This window comes from Equus quagga, chromosome 14 (assembly GCF_021613505.1).
Source record: "Equus quagga isolate Etosha38 chromosome 14, UCLA_HA_Equagga_1.0, whole genome shotgun sequence".
In the NCBI taxonomy this organism is placed as follows: domain Eukaryota; kingdom Metazoa; phylum Chordata; class Mammalia; order Perissodactyla; family Equidae; genus Equus; species Equus quagga.
In genome coordinates, this window is record NC_060280.1 from 139,172 (window position 1) to 159,089 (window position 19,918).

At 39.9% G+C, this 19,918-nt stretch overlaps 1 protein-coding gene across 1 annotated transcript in view; it reads left to right on the top strand.

Moving 5' to 3' along the window:
- Positions 1–7,212: 7,212 nt before the first annotated feature.
- Positions 7,213–19,918, top strand: part of CCDC73 (coiled-coil domain containing 73) — a 153,861-nt gene continuing 141,155 nt past the window's right edge. Inside the window, exon 1 of the mRNA XM_046685213.1 lies at positions 7,213–7,440. The gene's annotated coding sequence lies outside the window, so the exon portion shown is untranslated. The remainder of the gene's footprint in view (positions 7,441–19,918) is intronic.

The window sequence follows — 19,918 nt, forward strand, 5'->3', positions numbered from 1 at the left end:
CAATTTGTGGCACTATCAACTATTACACTAAATCCTTTGAGTTATATGCAACTTTGACTTTAGGTTTATATCTATAAACATTTATTAAATGTATATCATGTGCCAAGCACTCTGCTGAGGCTGCAGATACAAGGATGAACAAGATATAACCGCTACCCACAAGCATGAAAACAAATAACCATAAGGAAATGTGATGAGTGCTGTAACTGTGACAAGTTATAAGTACTTCTTTTCACTATACCATTTACCATGTAGGCTGTAGAAGCCTGTTCATCTACTTTGTGCATATACCATTACTCTTTGACATAGCTATTATCTCCTGTTATTCTCCTGGGGAGTCATTGTCCTTATTCATGGCAAATTCTAAGTAGTTCCAGGCTTATTAATACAGGATGTGCAACTGTGATTATAGAGAACCCAGTGGGAGACATGTAAATATGCTCACTTCCTTTACAACATCAAGTAAAAATAACATACTTTTACTCTCCGACAATTATGGTTAGGGTTGGATTAAGACATTCTGAAGTCTTAATCTAGTGTAGTGTAAAAATTATTCCACATTATAATACTCACATCCTATTCATAAAAAAGAACACAGACTTTGTAGCGATGAAAGCTTTTACTTTGCACATATGCTAAGTTATATCAGATTAATTGAGAGGGAGAAACGAGGACAGAGAGCTAAATGGAGAGAAAGAGAGGGTACGGAAGATAGAAGAAGAACTTCCCATCAACTGGGCTTGGCCTCAGATACCTGATAGCTACCTAAAATATAGCTCACTCGTTCATTAACTCATTAAATCAACTAATATTTACTGAGTTCTTAAAAATAACAGCCACGATAATAACAGTCATCACTTATTGAATGCTTACTACCTGCCAGGCACAGTAGTATTACTTCACATACATTATCTATCATATTTATATCTTAGGGGTAGGTACTATCACTATCCCCATTCTATTGATATGGATTTTGAGGCACAGAGAGATTGAATGCCTTGCCCAAGGTCGTTAGCTAGTAAATGGCAGAGTCAGGATTTGTATCAAGCCATTTGCTCTTAACCACTATGTATGTGCCATCCACTGTACTAGCCTTTAAAAGATTTAAAAGTAAATATGACCAGAGTCCCTGTCCTCAAGGAGTTCACAGTCTATTAGAAGAAAGAAAGTGCAAATAATTGTGATGCAGAGTGATAAATACTACAATAAAGATACACAGAAAACAGTGATTGTACCAAGGAGATAATCAATTTTGCTTAGATGGGAGTGGAGGGTTGATGAAATTTCAAAGTGGAGAACTGTGAGCTGAATTTAAAGAATGAGAAGGTGCAGGTAGGTAGAGTGACTATAAAAGTAGAGGGAGAAGCATGTGCAAAAGCTAAGGGAGGGGCTGGCCCCATGGCCGAGTGGTTAAGTTTGCGCACTCCGCTGCAGGTGGCCCAGTGTTTCGTTGGCTGGAATCCTGGGCGCTGACATGGCACTGCTCATCAAACCACGCTGAGGCAGCGTCCCACATGCTACAACTAGAAGGACCCACAATGAAGAATATACAACTATGTACTGGGGGGCTTTGGGGAGAAAAAGGAAAAAAATAAAATCTTTCAAAAAGCTATGGGAACGATGGATTGGGGTGAGGTACTGGGGAGGGAGAGTCCGGGAAGGAGGACTACAACGACATGCCAGGCAAATGTAAGAAGTATACGGATTTTTAGACAGTTTTAATATGTTTATTAATTTTTTGATAGGGCAAGTCTGTTAGCAACTTATTCAAAGAAAAAATAGTCAATCCATTAAATAGAATTCACTATAAAATGTAACATGTTTTTTAAATTTATTTTTTTATTGTGGTCATAACAGTTTGTAACATTGTGAAATTTCAGTTGTACATTATTATTTGTTGGACACCATAAAAGCGTGCCCCTTCACCCCTAGTGCCCACTCCCTATGCCCCTTCCACTGGGGAACCACTAAACTGTTCTCTTTGTCTGTCAGTTTGTTTATGTTCCACAAATAGGTGAAATCATATGGTGTTTGTCTTTCTCTGTCTGGCTTATTTCACTTAACATGATACTCCCAAGATCCATCCATGTGGTTGTGAATAGGACGGTTTTGACTTTTTTATGGCTGAGTAGTATTCTATTGTATATGTATATACCACATCTTCTTTATCCAATCATCAGTCGAGGGGCAATTGGATTGCTCCATGTCTTGGCTATGGTGAATAATGCTGCAGTGAACATAGGGATGCATAAGTCTCTTTGAAGTGTTGATTTCAAGTTCTTTGGGTAAATACCCAGTAGTGGGATGGGTGGGTCATATGGTATCTCTATTTTTAATTTTTTGAGAAATCTCCATACTGTTTTCCATAGTGGCTCCACCAGTTTACATTCCCACCAGCAGTAGATGAGAGCTCCCTTTTCTCCACAGCCTCTCCAACATTTGTTGTTTTTGTCTTTGTGATTATAACCATTCTAAAGGGGATAAGGTGGAATCTTAGCGTAGTTTTGATTTGCATTTCCCTGATGATTAGTGATGTTGAGTATCTTTTCATGTGCTTATTGGCCATCTGTATATCTTCTTTGGAAAAATGTCTGTTCATATCCGCTGCCCATATTTTGATTGGATTGTTCATTTTTTTGTAGTTCAGTTGTATGAGTTCTTTATATATTATGGAGATTAACCCCTTTCAGATACATGATTTGCAAATATTTTCTCCCAGTGGGTGGGTTGTTTTTTTCGTTTTGATCCTGGTTTCTTTTGCCTTCCAGATGCTCTTTAGTCTGATGAAGTCCCACTTGTTTAATTTTTCTTTTGTTTCCCTTGTCTGAGTAGATATGGTATTTAAAAAGATCCTTTTGAGGCTGATGTCAAAGAGTGTACTGCCTAGATTCTCTTCCAGAAGTTTTATGGTTTCAGGCCTTACCTTTAAGTCTTTGGTCCATTTTGAGTCTATTTTTGTGTATGGAGAAAGATAGTGGTCAACTTTCATTCTTTTGCATGTGGCTGTCCAGTTTTCCCAGCACCATTTATTGAAGAGACTTTCCTTTCTCCATTGTATGTTCTTGGCTTCTTTGTCAAAGATTAGCTGTCCGTAGATGTTTGGTTTTATTTCTGGGATTTCAATTCCATTCCATTGATCTGTGTGCCTGTTTTGTACTAGTACCACGCTGTTTTGATTACTACAGCTTTGTTATATATTTTGAAGTCTGGGATTGTAATGCCACAAGCTTTGTTCTTGTTTCTCAGGGTTGCTTTGGCTATTTGGGGTCTTTTCTTGCCCCATATGAATTTTAAGATTCTTTGTTCTATTTCTCTGAATAATGTCATTTTGGGATTCTGATTGAGATTGCATTGAATCTTTAGATAGCTTTAGGTAGTATGGACATTTTAACTGTTTATTCTTCCAAGTCATGTGCATGGAATATCTTTCTACTTCTTTATGTCATTATCAATTTCTTTCAGTAAGGTCTTATAGTTTTCCTTGTATAGGTCTTTCACCTCCTTGGTAAAATTACTTCCTAGATATTTTATTCTTCTTGTTGCAAATGTAAATGGGATTGTATTCTTGAGTTCTTGCTTTGTTAGTTTGTTATTGGAGTATATAAATGCCATTCCTGAGGTAGCTGGCTGCTGTTGGGAAGAGGAAAGTCCCCCTTACCAGCTTCCACTTCCTCCACAGGATCCAGGCCCACCACCTTCAGATGTAGGGCTGTGTGGGTCTCTCAGACATCTTTTGTGTTGTGTGAAAGTCCTCTTGGTGTCTGAATATCCTTTTGGTTGTACTTTAGAGGGGAGAGTTTAAGGGGAGAGCTCACCCCACCATGATGCTGACGTCACTCCCCATGATATCAAAATGTAACAACTTTTAGTAAAAATTTTAAAATTAAAGGACTTACCCAACCATTATTCTCACTTTGGGGATATCACTTTTTGTACACATGGACATTTAAAAAAACATAATTTCCATCTTATTATACTGAATTAAAATACCTTTTAAGTATTTTGACATAGATGTTTGGACCAGGTAGATTCTATCTGGCTAGTAGAATAAAAATTTTGGTGTTCAGAGAGGAAAAAGCAAGGTAGGCAACATACCTGACAGAATGAAGTCTTAAGGCTTCTGTCTGTAGGGTACATGAGAGAAAATCTCTACCTGGGGAAGGGTGTCTAGCTTACGAGTCCTCACATAGGTCTGGGTCCTACAGGCCCTTCCATAAAGAATCCTAGGCTGGAGTCAGATGAGTAGAGTGAAGCCTTCTTTTAGGATTTTTCCTTTTTTGTCTTGAGATGCTTCATTTCACCTCTTCCCCACACAGCTAATTAATACTGTGAATTAGATCCTGACAGATACAGAGGAGTAGGTAGCACTGTTTCTAGCACAAGTTCATTAACTAATCATATGATAATTATGTAATTAATTATGGTAGTCAAATGATAAATAAAAATTCTATACAATAACAAAGTTACTATACAATAAAAAGGTTTGCTCCTTTACAATAATTTCCCTATTATTTTTTGTGTAACCTTCAAAATATCATTTTAGTGCACTGTAATTTACTCCATCATTCTCTTATCTTGATATTCAGGATACTTCTGATTTCTTTCTATTATAGATAATGTCGTGATAAATACCTCTGCAGACATATTTTTTCCTCACGTTATTTCCTTACTACAAATTGTCAGGACTGAGAGAAAAAAACAATACTTTCATACCTTTTCTTGTGTGCTATCATACTGCTTTCTAAAAAGGTTGTACCATTTATAAAGGCACCAAAAAACATGAGTGACCAATTTAAGCACATACTTCACTGGCATTGGGTATTACAATTCAACACCAAAAATTGCTAATACAATAGTAGTAAAACTGTAGCTCAAGTTTACTTTGACCTGCAATTCTCTGAGGAACTACCAGGATGGTTATTTCATGAGTTCTCTTATTGAGCATAAAAGAAAATTTCAACTATGGCTTAAGGCAAGTCTATATAGTCATTATTTGCAAGAATAAGGAGAATTTATCAAGTTTTCCCTTTCTTTTTTTGAGGAAGATTAGCCCTGAGCTAACTGCTGCCAATCCCCCTCTTTTTGCTGAGGAAGACTGGCCCTGAGCTAACATCCATGCCCATCTTCCTCTACTTTATATGTGGGACGCCTGCCACAGCATGGCATGCCAAGTGGTGCCATGTTCACACCCGGGATCCAAACTGGCGAACCCCAGGCCACTGAAGCAGAACGTGTGCACGTAACTACTCCACCACCGGGCCAGCCCTCAAGTTTTGTTAAATACTTTACCAACTAAAAAAAAATAATTCCACAAATTTAAATGATCAATTACATCATGCTAAAGTTTTCTCTGATCTTTCTCAGAATTCAAAGATATACTTAAAAGTTTAATCAGTGTGCCCATTGCAGGGTCTGTCTTTTCCATTTGAGATTACTTACATTTTTATGCATTGAAACAATATATTTATTTTTAAACGTTATGAAGGGTTTGAATTTATTGATATGTAGTTTTCTAAATATCCAACTATTTTAGAATGATTGTTTCAAAATTTTCATTACTGTAAATAGCAATGCTATAAACACCTTTGTACAAATTGTTATTCTCCTTCTCTTGCCTCCATGATTACTCCCCTTGGAATGTCACCTCAAAAGTGGGATTACAGGGTCAAAGGATATGCTTAGTTTTATTGTTCTTGTTAACATAATGTTTTGCGGGGGGTTTTTTTGGTGAGGAAGACCGGCCCTGAGCTAATATCTGTTGCAGTCTTCCTCTTTTTGTTTGAGGAAGATTGTTGCTGAGCTCACATCTGTGCCCATCTGCCTCTATTTTATGTGGAATGCTGCCACAGCATGGTTTGATGAGCAGTGTGTAGGTCCACACCTAGGATCGGAACCTGTGAACCTGGGGCCTCCAAAGCGGAGTGTGTAAACTTAACACTACACCACTGGGCTGGCCCCTTAATGAAGTTATTTTTAAGCAATTAACTAAACTTGTTTTAAAATAGGCACTTCAACTGAAACCAAGGTGTTTTCCATTGAACTAGACATATTTATAAGACATATTTTAGAAAAGGAGAAATGGCAAAAAAAATTCTGAAAACTATTTTAAAACTCTCTTCTAGAAATGTAATATTTTATATTCACCAACCATTGGGAAACTTACATAGAATTAGAAAGGGATCAGAGATCGTTAAATTTAACTCCTTAACCTCTCTACACCTTAGTTTCCTAATGTGCAAAAAGTATATAATACTGGGGTTGTGGAGACTAAAATGAGTAATATACATAAAACACTTACCTCATTGTCTGACACACAGTAAATTATCGGTAAATATTAATAAATATTATAGTATAGCTGTTACAGTTAGCACATACCAAACGGAAGCGGCCGTTCACGGACTCGGGAGTTGCACGCCGGGCGTCGTGCAAGCTGGGATGCAGGTGCGGGAGGCCTGGCGCCCTCGCGGAGCCGGCTCCAGGGCGCGGACGCCACGGGCTCCACGTCAGCCGGTGCCTGTGACGGGACGGCAAGGCGGGAGAGCAGAGAAAGAGTGCGGGCACTCAGGGAAGTTCTGAAGGAAGGGCAGGAGGAAAAAGAGTTCCAGACAGACTTTTCCTTGCAAATATGGTTAAAGTTTTGAGGACAGGGACCATTTCTTTCAGATTTTGGTAGCACGGCATGAACCACGCAGGAGACCTGAAATATACTGCATTCTCTATTAGGGCTAGAGTAGGTGTCATCTTCAGTCTGATGAGAGCTACAGTTTTTCTATTATTTCACTTTTAAAAAATAATCGTGTGACTTTTTGCACGATAACACTTTCACGTGATTCAAACACAAAACCTGTAAAAAAGGTCTTCAGCAAGGTCTTCCACCCTCTCCCGTCTCCATCTGCACAGTGCCCGCTGCTCCCAACACTATCTTGTTAGCTGTTTCTTCATTCTTCCAAAGATTTTCATAAACACGGATGGATAAGCCAATAAACGTTTTACTTAAACTAGGAAACACACGGAGCATCTAGAGCTCACATCCTAAAAGAATATCAATCCCACGTTCCCCGGAGGCTCAAGCCTCCCGGCCTGGCTTCGACGCCCCAAGGCCCCGGAAGACAGCCAAGTAACCCGGAAGTGCCTCAGGGCCCGGAACCCGGAAGCGCCCGTGGGCTGGAAGAGGTGAGCCGAAGCGCCGCGGGGGAGCGAGAGGCGCTCGCCTGAGGTGACTTGTGCTGTTGCCGGCGTGCCCTGGGCTGTGGCGCAGTCACCTGCCCTTTTCGTCCAGGGCACACCTAAGGGTGCGGGCTGCGTCTCCAGCCGCCCAAGCTAGCCCGTCCTCCCTTGGCTGACCGGCGGCGCCTAGAACCTTCGGCCCGGCAACCCAGCGCGGCGGCTCCTGCGCGCGAGGCCGCGGGTGGTCTTCCGCCGTCCTGCCCGGCGCCTCAGGTCTGTGCGCTTTGCTTCGAGCTCCGCGTGCGCGGCGGGCCAGCGCGGGCCTGGCGGTCTTCGCTGGGGACGGGAGTAGGCCCGGCGCAGCAGCCCCTCACACCTCCAGGCCTGGGGTTGCGTGTAGGACGCCGGCCGACCCAAGCAGGCCCCGCCTCGCCTCCCGGCGGCGCCTCGCGCGCGTGCCGGCTGGTGCACACGCCGCGGGTCGCCGCGGGCCTGTCGCCGCCGCCGCCTCAGGCCTGCGGGCCCGCCGGGCAGCGGCGCTGCTGCGAGGACAGCGGCTGCGGGGGCCCCGCCCTGGCGCGTCCCGCCCCCAGCAGTGGGCGGCGTCTGGGCGCAGTGGGGTCCGGCGGGGCGCGTGCCGGCCCCGGTCCCGTCGGCCGTAGTGTCCAAGCGCTCCCCGCGGGGCGGCTCCGACGGCGTGGACGCGCCCCGCATGGCGAGGGCGCCCGGTCCTCAACCTGCCCCAGCCCTGGCGATGCCGCGGCCCGGTTCTGCTGACGCCGCGAGGAAGCTGCGGGGGGCGGGCGGGGGCGCGCTGCTCTGGCTTGTCGGTTGTTGCCGAGGCGGCCAGACCGCGAGGGGCGGCCCTCACGGGGCGTCCTCGCGGGCGTCGGCGCGGCTCCTCGAGGCGGCGCTGCCGGCGTGCGTCCCGGCGGCCCGCGCCGCGGGGCTTCTTCGGTGAGGGGCGCCCGGAGGCCCGCGGGGAAGGCGCCCTCAGAGCGCTCCTCAGCTCTGGTTACGCTCCGTTAGCAAGCACTGTCCGTCGGGCCAGAGCAAACACCTGAACGAGGGCCCGAGACAAAGCCCCCGAGGCGCTGCTCACCCTCTCTCCGAGCGGCGCGCTCTTCTAGTCTCCCTTTTATTTTGTTCTAGTCTAGCCTGCCGGGTAGAAAAGCTCTGCTTGAGACCCGTTACATGGCTGGCTTGGCCCGCGGTTGGGGCGCAGGCTGCAGTCGTCGTGCGCGAGGCCGTGGGGTCCCCTTACTTGCGAACGCTCAGCGGCGGAGCGCGCTGGGAGGTGGGTGTGAGGGCTGCGCTCGGAGGGGCGCTCGACGTGACCGTGGCCTCTTTGTGGAAGGTCTCGCTCCTCAGCCAGTCCTGGGGTAGTGAGTGCTGCTTACTGGCAGATGATTCTTTATGATCAGTTTAGGCGCTAGCGAGGTAAGAATATAGAAGACTCTCATAGGTTATGACCCGTAGGAACTTTCTGTTAGTAATAAGAAAAGCCTTTCGGAAATTCTCTGGTGCTGAGAGTAGTTGCATATAAAACGAAAACTTTTATTTTCAGTTTATGTTCAATGAGCAAAAAATTTCCAGCTGTACTAGTTAGCCTTGTACACCTGCAATTTATATAAGCTTATAAGCCAGTGTTAATCACAATTTAAAAAGAGGGTTTTTTCCTTAAAAAGAAACAGAATCAGCTTTTATGAAGACATTTTGGCAATTTATTCTTGTTTCAAGTTTGGAATATTTGGGAGTTCACTTAAAGGTTATAAGTGTTTTAAGAAATGTTGAAAAGATTTTCCTATATTTTATTTATAAGATGGCCAAAATTAGTGTTTATGTACTTGATCCAAAGATCTCTGTTGTGTTGCTTTAGATTAATTGAATTTATAGTATCTTTAATAGTTTACTTTATGTTTGGTTCCATATGATCCTTATGGAGATAATTTCCAATTCTCATTTCCTTCAAACACCTCAGAATGTCTAGAATATGAATCTTTCTAAATTTCTAAAATTTGTTTAGGAAATCACTGCTTCTTTTCTTAAAACAAGGAGAAAGTTGACAAAGATTTTACAGTGAATAGAGAATATTTTACTCGTGGTAATTCAAATTATTTTCTTTTAATAAATTCAAAATGTTTTAATAATTTTATGTAATTTATAGTAATTTAATAAAATATTTACTGTGCTCCCAAAGTGTTTTCCATTAGAGCTTAATAAACCTAAAAAATGAAAGAATTAATGAAAAAATAACATTACTAATGGCAGCATTATACATTGACATAATAAAGTGCAAAATTATGTGGAATAGGCAATAAGAATGGGGGAGTATACACAAGAAGGTGCTAATCATATGATAACAGGCAACAAGTACAGTTGAGAAAAGGAGCATTTGATCTGAGCTGGATTCATAAGAAAGCTTCCTGGGGGAGACGGAATTGGATCTGATTTTGAAATGTGTTTAAACATAAAAGATAGAGAAAGGCACTCTATATGAGAGCAGAATGCTGAAGGTATTAATTAGTTCAAGCTTCTTAACATGGATGAAAAACCCCGGTAAGACCTGCCTGCTCCTCAAGCCTCATCTCGAATCTTCTCCCAGCCTTACATGTTACACTCTGAGCTCCTTAAAACTGTTTTTGGTTCCTCATTTAAAATGATGTTTTGTCCATCTATGCCTTTTCTAATGCTGTTTTTCCCTTCTAAGATACTCTTACCTAACTTTTTCACTTTGCTAACTTCTTAACTTTTAAGATTTTTAAGTCTCAGCCCAGAAGTCACCTTCTCCAGGAAGTCTCTGACCTTCTCAAGCCTTCCTTGACTTTCTCTTGCTGGATTGGAAGCTCCTCCTGTCTGCTGCCATAATACTCTCTAGGCATCTCTACCATTGCATGTGACCACATTGTATTATAATTATCTTTATATGTCTGTATCTCTCTAGCAGAGTTCCCTGAGGACCAGGACTCTATGTTGTTTTTTTTTAATCATTACATTTTGAATATGGAAGGGGCTCAATTAATGTTGAATGAATGTTGCTTTCTGTTTCCTTTATTCGTTTACATTAACATTTTCAGGCTTTAAGATTTTCCTTAGTTCTGGAATTTTGAAATTCATTTAACAAGATCTGGTTTACACTGGATTTCTAAAGTCCTGTTTCTTTCTGGAACCTCAGCAAACTTTGTATCTTGGCCCGTTCACCTTATTTTTCTACTTTCTAAGAAAGAAAGGAGTATTGTTCCCTTTTCTTCTGAGGCTAATCATTCCTTGATATATTTCCCCTCTACTTAACTGTCAGACCTCACTCCTTCAATTATCCTCTCTCTTTTCATATTTAATCATGTGATCTTTACTGGCTTTTTCTATAAAATGTAAAATGTTTGATTTTTTCTACTGTCCCTTCCTGTTCTTGATTACTTATGACCTTAAACTACTACCTTATAATCTCACTTCACATCTCATTTGTGCAAATTGCTCATCAGTGACCTCCTACTTTCCAGATCAGTGTGTGTCAATAAGAACTATCCTCCTATCCTTCAGCCATGTTTGATTTCCCTTGCTTAGGGTCTGTCTCAGAATCCTCCTTTGTGAACAGTTTCTTGAATTCTTCAATAATCTAAAATCTCTTCTCTGTAGGTTAATTAAATCAGAATTTTACTGCTAGAAGTAGTACTAGACAGCAACTACTCCAATTTGCTTTTGCTGTTGTAACTATTTTGGTATTGAGAAAGGATATTTACAAATTAACAATCAAGTAAAAATTTAAACTTAGTTTAGTATCCTTATTTTATATGTGAAGTAAATGAGGCTCAGGCACTGTCTACTTTGAACTCTTTGAACACTTAGAGCACCCTTTTTTATCTGTCATGTCTTATATCATGCCTAGTGTTAATTATGTCTGGGGTTACACTTATTTGAATAAATGCTTTATCTACCTTTCTAGACCTTGAAGATAAAGACTATTGACTCAAAATTTGTATTCCTTACAGTTTCTTGACCCGAGAGATATATTGAATTCTATCACTTTTATTCTTTATTGTCTCTATATAAGAAGGCTTATTTTAAAAATCCACTTGTGGATACTGTTGCATTTTCCTTCATTATATAATTGTTCTTCTCTAGGTCTTTTGTAGTATTGTGATATCTTTCTTAACATTTCTCTATCACGGTTACAGAACACACTCTGCTTGCACATGCTGCCTTATTTAACTTCTGGTTTCCAAGTATCTTCTCCCTTCTTTTCCAAAGGATATGAGTGATCTGTTCCATTCAGTGCAACATGCAGTGCAACAAATATTAATTGAGTGACTGACTTTTGTAAATTATTGTATTAGGCAGTGTGAGGATACAAAAGTGAAACTTCGGCCTCTAGTCAAGGAACTTACAATATATGGCTAACACAACCATTGCTAATAGAAGACAGGCTGTGAGTGCAAATATAATCAATTCCAGTTTGGCAGTGTGCTGTATGGAACATACAAGACCGTTTGGTTCTTCACTTTTAGAGGGGATACACTCTAGGAAATGTAATATTTATAATACTGTTATATTATAGAGCATCTTGATGGAGTTAAGGAGGTTTCCCAATGAATCTTGTAGCAATCCAAGATCAGATAATTAGTGTTTATATATTTTTAGATCATGTTTTAGTAATTTTTTCTCAATCTTTTTTTTCAATCTACACATGCACAAGCTTGTGTATAGTTAATGAATACAGTTTTTCACATAAGACTTCACTTTTTGTGACAAATGTCATCCGCATTTTATGTTAAAATATTATATTAATAATTACTTAAGAAGGAGATATAAGACTGATTTAGCATTCAGTTCAAGTCATAAGAGTATTCCTAAGAATAAAAGGCAATATGATGAAACCAATTTATGGGCTATTTAAGAAAAAAAAGGAAACTTGGGATAATAGCTCTTTAACAAAGACTTTTTTGGGAAAAATTCTTTCAGTTTTAGATACTGAAAAAATCTGATTTGTTTTGTATTTGAAAAGCTATTGTTGATGATTTGGTTTATACTCTTTGAATGTTTTAGCTAATGTCAAGGCCTACCAATTGTTATTATGTGAAATGATAGTGTGAAATTGATGCTGTTATAGTATAACAATAAGGACGTGACTCATGTATTTTATGTACCCATGCATTCAACTGTAGTGACAAATGGCTCCATGCTGTGTGATTAAATGCATATTAGCGTTTGCCCTAGGCATTTGATTATTACCATCTTTACTTCATTACATTACCACACTGTATGGCCATATAATTTATAAGATAATACACACATCACTTTGTTGCTGATGGGAATTATTCTGTTTTATGGATGGTGTCCTTTAATTTTGCCTTTCATGGATTATAAAATTGGTTAATATCTGCTGAAGTGAATCACTGGAGAAGCAAATAAAGATGTTGGCCTCAGGTCACAGTGTCATTTGTGATACTGGCAAAATCTTACAGCCTCATTTATCCCTGCACATGATTGATAACAGCATGGGTTAAATGGAGAAAGCTTTGCTTCTATTAAAGGATCATCACGAATGAAGACCTCCCACTTAAAAGTCAGGCATGATGAGAAGACAAGAGACTATCTACAGGTCAAATTAAATATCTTAAATAATTTAAGTAGAATGACAGTGTAATTTGTCCATTTTGTGTTATTACTCTGACCCTTATCAGGATTATAGGTTACCTTACTTTCTTCTGTAGAGTATTTAAGATGTACTTTTTAATAAATACTTTCAAAGGTATAAAAACCTTTAGAGCTTTTAAATTGAGGCAAAATACAGATTTTTATTATGTGCTTTTGAAAAAGCTGTTTTTTGAAAAAAACTGCAATACTTGTATAGTATAGAATCAGTAATATGCTGAGGTAATGCTTTAAGCATTTTATTATATTGGCTTTGTTTTAAAATATATATATATATATATTTTTTTTTATTTTTATTTTTTTGAGGAAGATTAGCCCTGAGCTGACTACTGCCAGTCCTCCTCTTTTTGCTGAGGAAGCCTGGCCCTGAGCTAACATTGTGCCCATCTTCCTCTACTTTATATGTGGGATGCCTGCCACAGCATGGCGTGCCAAGTGGTGCCATGTCCGCACCTGGGATCCGAACCTGCAAACCCCGGGCTGCCGAGAAGCGGAACATGTGAACTTAACCACTGTGCCACCAGGCTGGCCCTAAAAATATATTTTTATAATGAAATTTGTATTATAGATGTAAATAATTATAAGTACATTTATTGTACATATAACATAAATATTTGTAAATAGTGTAAACAATATACTTATTATTATAAATGACTATGGATAAATGAACTATTTACAAGAGTTTGTTACTAACACTTTGAAGCCAAATGTTAAAGGTAGAGTATTTTTTAATGACTGCTTTCCTATATAGAGTCATTGTTTGAGTTTAACTGTTCAGATTGTGCTTCACATAGGGGAAGGCATATACATTTTCGGAGATTCCTGTAATAAAAGCAGTACTGAAATGTGAGTGGGGCCAGCCCAGTGGCACAGTGGTTAAGTTTGCACATTCCACTTCAGTGGCCAGGGGTTTGCCGGTTCAGATCCGGGTACGGACCTATGCAGCACTTGTCAAGCCATGCTGTGGCAGGCATCCCACATAAAATAGAGGCAGATGGGCACGGATGTTAGCTCAGGGCCAGTCTTCCTCGGCAAAAAGAGGAGGATTGGCGGCAGATGTTAGCTCTGGGCTAATCCCCCCCCCCAAAAAAAAATGTGAGAGTGTTTTGATCTCTTTAGAGTAAAATATGGATGAAACCTCAAATTGAATATTATATATCTCCTTTAAATGATCAAAAAAGCGTGTTTTGTACATATAGGCTTCCTCATTTCTTGTTGTCTGGTATTGAACCCTTATGATATGCCAGGACTTTTTACATTACCTCATTCAATCCTCACATCCTGTGAAATAAGTATCATTATCCCTGTTATGTAGATGAGGAAACTGAAACCCAGAGAAGTGACATAGCTAGTAAGAGGAGACAGAATTTGAATCCACATCTGTTGTGTATTCTTTTTTTTTTTTAATAAAGATTAGCCCTGAGCTAACATCTGCTGCCAATCCTCCTCTTTTTGCTGAGGAAGACTGGCCCTGAGCTAACATCCATTCCCATCTTCCTCTACTTTATATGTGGGACGCCTACCACAGCATGGCTTGTCAAGCAGTACCATGTCTGTACCTGCATCCGAACCGCCTAACCCCAGTCCGCCGAAGTGGAACGTGCCAACTTAACCGCTGCACTACTGGGCCGGCCTCTGTTATGTATTCTTATAGGCATCTGTGGAAAAGCATATGCCTTTTGCAAAAGTGCATAATAAAAATCTATATTTTACCACAAAACTTCAAAACTGGTATATTTCTCACTTTATCAAGCTTTCTTTAATAGCATTGTAAAAACATTTTGGACTGTGACCCACAGTAAGAAAATATTTCAGGGGCCGGCCCAGTGGCGCAGCAGTTAAGTGTGCATGTTCTGCTTCAGTGGTCCGTGGTTCGCCAGTTTGGATCCCTGGTGCGGACGTGGCACTGCTTGGAAAGCCATCCTGTGGTAGGCGTCCCACATATAAAAAGTGGAGGAAGATGGTCACGGATATTAGCTGAGGGCCAGTCTTCCTCAGCAAAAAGAGAAGGATTGGCGACAGATGTTAAATCTTCCTCAAAAATATATATATATATTTCACATTGTGAACCAGACACATACATGTATTTACATGTACATATACTTAAAACAAAAGTTTTATGAAACTTATCACATGTGAAGATTGCTAATCTATTCTGTTCTGTTCTATTCTCTTTCATGGTAAGAAATGCTGCTTGCACCTAACTAATTTTGTATCTCTCTGAGGGTTCTCAACTGAAGTAATTCTGTACCAACTTAAAACATAGACAGTTAAGTTTTTCTTCCATTATGGAAGTTATATGTACTCTATGGAAAGCAGAGTGAAGGGGAAGACACTCATATTTTGATCACTGAAAGAAAACTACAGTTAACATTTTGATGTATTCCCTTTCAATGTTTTTTTCTGATGGTGTTTATATTGATATAGCTTTAATCATGATGCGTATGTAATTTTAAATCCCAAGTTTTAAAATTTATTATTTACTTTTATCAGTTATGTGCGCACGTAATGTAGAGAATTAAATTTTTTTTTTACAAGGTTTGTTCAGAAAAACAGTCATTTCTTCTGCCATTTCCTCCTCTCCAGGGCAACTACTTTAAACTATTTTAACTGATTCTTTAGACGTTTACTTCCGCATCTCTAAATAATATGCTTATCATTGCTACTTCTAGATTTTCCAGTTTTAGGCATTATCTAATGACTTTCCATCATGGAAGATGAGGATTTATTTTTATTTTTTAAAATTTATTTTTTAATTTTTTGGTGAGAAAGATTTGCCCTGAGCTAACATCTGTGCCAGTCTTCCTCTATTTTGTATGTGGGATGCCTCCATAGCATGGCTGACGAGTGGAGTAGGTGTGCACCTGGGATCTGAACCCGCAAACCCGGGCTGCTGCAGCAGTGTGTGCAGAACTTTAACTGCTTGGCCAAGAGGCCAGCCCCAGAAGATGAAGATTCAACTTTGCTTGATCTTTTGCCCTAAGTCGTCCCCCTTCACATGCTATCCATCATCCTCATATAGTTATACCATGATCTTGATTATATCAGTATTTAGAGTTATATTGTTATGACTGCATGAATGCTGTTCACAGCTGAACCATTGCAGTATGCTGTGATTATTTTTTCTTTGCTGTACGACGTTCCCCCCTCATTGTTGTGTTTTCCCCCATTGCTTACTTTTTTAATGGATTCATTTCTTATTCAACCTCAGACATTTCTCAGTTATATAAAACTCTTATTAGTGATTCAAAATTAGTTGGTAATCTGTTAATTTCCATCCTATTGAGGAACTTTCTCCCAGAGCCTACTAAATGACTCCAGTCTGGAGTGGTTGCCCTCTAGGTTTTCTGTACAGTGCAACATCCCAGGAGTTTCTTTCCTCTCCCTCTGGTATAAGCTCCCCTGTGTCCTGGATCCCATACCTTCCTCTTTCTTGGAGAAATCCTTAAGGAGCTTCTTGAGAAAAGATGCATGGGAGGTAAATTGTTTTTGGACACTGCATGTCTGAAAATATTGTTTACCTTCACGCTTGGCATGGCTGGTGAAATTTCAGTTTGATAGTAATTTTCCCTTAATTGTGAAGGCTTAGCTTCTTTATTCTAGCTTTCATTGTAGCTGTTGAAAACGCTTATGTTATTCTTCATTCTTTATATGGAAAAAGTTTTTTTTCCTTTCTAGAATCTTATCGGATCTTTCTGTTTTCTCCAGTATTCTGTTATTTCACCATAATGTGTCTTGGTGCTGGCAAACTCATATTTTTTAGTTCTGGGAAAATTGATTTAGAAATTTTTTGATGATTTATTCTCCAGTTTCTCTCTTTGCTTTTTCTAGACTTCTAGGGTACAGTTATTGGACCTTCTAAATTAATCCTGTAATTGTCTAATCCTTTTTTCTTCAGTTCTGTACTTCTTTGTCTTTTTGCTCTTCTTTTTGTAAGATTCTTCAATTTTGTCTTCCAACCCTTCTATTGAATTTTTCATTTTTACTATCTTAATTTTTTAAAGAGTTTTTCTTTCTATGAGTCTTCCTTTTTTGGGAGCATCTTCTTTTTTTCACAGATGCAATATCTATCTTTTAATGAGAATATTAATGATGTTTCTTTTGAAAGAATTTCCTCTGCTTAATCTTTGCTTCCTCTAAGTTGCTTTTGTAATTTTTCTATTTGTTTTTGTCTCTGTCTTTGAAATTAGACACTTTGCTTCAAAAATCTATTGGTCTTTAGCTTTCTGCTCTGTATTTAAGAATGGGGCACTAAAAAAAGTGGATTGGAAGCTCTAGATGTCTGGGTAGGGCTTATTGACTACAGTCTTCATTATTTTTATTTTTTTTTTTTATTTTTTTTTTTTATTTTTTTTATTTTATTTTTTTCCTTTTTCTTCCCAAAGCCCCCCAGTACATAGTTGTATATTCTTCATTGTGGGTCCTTCTAGTTGTGGCATGTGGGATGCTGCCTCAGCGTGGTTTGATGAGCAGTGCCATGTCCGTGCCCAGGATTCGAACCAACGAAATACTGGGCCGCCTGCAGCGGAGCATGCGAACTTAACCACTCGTCCCTGGGGCCAGCCCCTTTTATTTTTATTTTTTAAAAATTTTTCCTTTTTCTCCCAAAGTCCCCCAGTACATAGCTGTGTATTTTTAGTTGTGGGTTCTTCTAGCTGTGTCATGTGGGATGCTGCTTCAGCATGGTTTGATGATCGGTGCCATGTCCAAGTTCAGGATTCAAACCAGCAAAACCCTGGGCTGCCAAAGCAGAGCGCACGAACCCAACCACTCAGCTGCAGGGCCGGCCCCTGTGGTCTTCATTTTAGGGTAATCTGACTAGAATATTTTGTCAGGAAACTCCTCATGTAACATTACTTATGTCTTTTCTCTTAGCCCAGTCAAATTCCCTCAAAAACACACTTCTAGTCTCCTGCTTCAAGTGCTGTCTGGCTGTCAGCAGCTGTGGAAGCCCTGTGGAGGAAGAAGGCTGGTGGGGCAGGAGTGTCTCAACGTTCGGTGTATAAACTTTTCAATATAGTAGCCCCCCCACCCCCCCAGACTGTGCCTGTGTCTCCTATTCCAGAGACTCTTTGTTTTATCATCTTCGAAACAACTTCTCATCTTATATCCAGGGGAGGGAAGGGTAGTTATCTGGCTAACCAGAAAGAGAGAGGGAACCTATGGGTCTAACTTCTCCTTAAATAGACTTTCAAGCAGTCATCCTGTTTTTGGCCTCACTTTTGCCTTCACCTTTAGAGGTCCCTGGTATCATGAGACCTTTTATGCAGGGGCTTGAAGGAGGGACCAGGGAAGGGATGTCGGGAAAGGGGGCGTGTGTTGTAAATTAAATTGCTTCTCTATTTTCCTTATTACCAGCTTTGCTTTCTCAGGTCTTATAAATATAACTGCTCCTCCATCTGCCTGCCAAAAGCCAAATTTTTGTCTCATGTCATTCTTGTTGTCCAAGGCTTGTGCCTTAAGTTGCCCACTGTTGTTTTAGTGGGGCTGAACTAAATACCTGTGTTCAACCCACTGGCTCCAACAACTGGAACACTGAGTCCTGTTTCTGTTGTTGTTAATGTTTGTTTTTAACAAAACATTGTAATATGAATATTTCCTGTTATTATAAACTATGCAAACACCTTTTTTTTTTTTTTTTTTTTGCTGAGGAAGATTCTCCCTGAGTAACATCTATTTATTGCCAGTCGTCTTCTTTTTGTATGTGAGCTGCTGCCACAGCATGGCCACTGACAAGTGGTGTGGGTCTATGCCTAGGAACCAAACCTAGGCTGCTGAAGTGGAGCACTCCAAACTTAACCATTAGGCTACAAGGGCTGGCCTTACAAACACAATTTTGAGAGGCAATATAATGAAGTGGTTAAGAGTGCAAGACTGGAACCAGATTACTGGGTTTATTTCCTGGTTCCACCCTGTACTGTGTAACCTTGGGCAAGTTACTTAATCTTTTTATGCCTTAGTTTTTTCATTTCTGAAATAGCAATGCTAGCAGTAAATATCTCATAAAGCTGTTTGGAGAACTAAATAGTGTGTTAAGAGAGTGTTTTGCATATAGTGCTCAACAAATATTAGGTATTATTAGTTTCCTTTTAAGCAGTTACATATATTTCATCATATAGTGATAACTTAATTGGCTGTCTTCTTTTTATTATTTTTTTTGCTGGGAAAGATTCACACTTGCCAGTCTTCCTCTTTTTTCTTTGCTTTTTCCTCCCCAAAGCCTCAGTACATAGTTGTGTATTCTGGTTGTAAGTCCTTCTAGTTCTTCTACATGAGCTGCCATCCCAACATGGCTACTGACAGATGAGTGGTGTGGTTCCACACCTGGGAACTGAACCCAGGCTGCCGAAGCAGAGTGTGCCGAACTTAATTGCTAGGCCATCAGGGCTGGCTCTCCTTGACTGTTATCTTATTACTGGACCTTTAGGCTGTTTCCAATTTTTCTTTCTTGTTTTTATTAATAAATATTAAGTAAACAACTGTTAACATGAAAATTTTTCTGCATTTAGGATTTTTTCCTTTTGAATGGATTCTTAGAAGTGGAAATCTGTTTAGTTTATGACTCTTAGGACATTCTAAATTGTTTTCAAAGGATTGTTTCCACTTCATTTCTACCAGAACTGTTTGAATGCCTATTTCCCCATCTCTTTACTAGTTCTAAATATTTTTTTAAAAGGCCTTTTAATATGATAGGTTAAGGGGCTGCCCACCTGGCTGAGTGGTTAAGTTCATGCACTCTGCTTCGGTGGCCCTGGGTTTCGCCGATTTGGGTTCTGGGCTTGGACCTGGCACCGCTCATCAAGCCATGCTGAGGTGGTGTCCCATGTAGCACAAGTGGAAGGACCTACAAATAGAATCTACAACTATGTACTGGGGGGCTTTGAAGAGAAGAAGGAAAAAAGAAAAGAAAGATTGGCAACAGATGTTAGCTCAGGTGCCAATCTTTAAAAAAAAAAAGGTAAAAATATGTCATTTTAACATATGTTTTTTAGATTACTAGTGTTTCTCACTTTTAATCTAAAGGTAATTGGCTTATTTAGAGACATGTGATAAGCTATTATGGAAAGCTGTTTTTATTTACCTGTATACATTCTTCCTC